Genomic DNA, 1,472 nt, shown 5'->3' on the forward strand with positions numbered 1-1,472 from the left:
ATTTGGCTAACTCAGAAGTACAAGATCAAGAAAGAATTGATCTTGATCAAGCATCAAGCTACTCAAAGAGAGGAGGTGGTAGCAATTGGAGAGGAGGAAAGAAGAGACTTGATAGGAGAAGAATAAAATGCTTTAATTGCAGCAAGATGGGACACTTCTCATCTGAGTGTCAATCTCAGCCAAGACACTCAGATACTAACATTAGGCAGCACAATGATGAAGCACACATGGTGAAGGAAGACAATGAGTATGCCAATGATGACTCACCAATTTTGCTGATGATGACTACAAGCCAAGGCAACAACAGTGAAGAGATCTGGTATGTAGACTCTGGATGCTCCAACCACATGACAGGACATAGAGAGTGGCTTGTTAACTTTGACTCCAGCAAGAAAAGTAGAGTGAAATTTGCTGACAACAGGACAATACAAGCAGAAGGAATTGGTGATGTTGTAATCAGAAGACAAGATGGCAAGAATGCTCTAATTTCTGAGGTACTGTTTGTGCCAAACATGAGTCACAATTTGATTAGTCTTGGCCAACTACTGGAGAAAGGTTTCTCTGTCAGCATGCAAGATGGTGAGCTTGAAATATTTGACTCCACCAGAAAGAAAATCATCAAGGCTCCCCTGACTCAAAACAGAACATTTCAGGTAAACCTCAATGCCCTTGAGTCTCAATGCCTTAACACTGAGACCTTGAGTGAAGATGTGTGGCTGTGGCACATGAGATTGGGTCATCTGAACTTCAAAGACATCAGTCTCATGAAAGCCAAGAATATGGTTCATGGTTTGCCACCAATTAATATGCCAAACAGAATCTGTGATAGCTGCCAGATTAGTAGTAAACAACCAAGGTCATCATTTGGCAAATTCACTGCCTCAAGGGCTAGTAACCTCTTGCACATTGTGTACTCTGATGTATGTGGTCCCTTTGAGACTACCTCACTTGGTGGCAATAGATATTTTGTCACATTTGTTGATGACTTCAGTAGAAAGATATGGTTGTATTTGATTAAGCAGAAAAGTGAAGTGTTTAGCATCTTTAAAACCTTCAAGTGTATGGCTGAAAAACAATCAGAGAGATCAATCAAAGTATTAAGAACTGATGGAGGAGGTGAATTCACATCCACGGAGTTTGAAGTATTCTGCACACAAAATGGAATCCTGCATGAGGTAACAGCACCCTACACCCCCCAGCATAATGGTGTAGTTGAGAGGAGGAATAGAACCATCCTCAATATGGTTAGAAGTATGCTAAAGACCAAGAACCTCACACATGGCCTATGGGGTGAAGCTGCAACAACAGCAGCCTATGTCCTTAACCATTGCCCAACCAAGAGACTTGAACTCAAGGTGCCAGAAGAAGTATGGTCAGGAAGGAAGCCCTCTATCACTCACTTTAGGATTTTTGGTTCAGCCTGTTATAGACACATTCCTGATCAGAAAAGAGGAAAATTGGATGACAAAAGT

This window comes from Lupinus angustifolius, chromosome LG16 (assembly GCF_001865875.1).
Source record: "Lupinus angustifolius cultivar Tanjil chromosome LG16, LupAngTanjil_v1.0, whole genome shotgun sequence".
NCBI classification, from domain to species: Eukaryota; Viridiplantae; Streptophyta; class Magnoliopsida; order Fabales; family Fabaceae; genus Lupinus; species Lupinus angustifolius.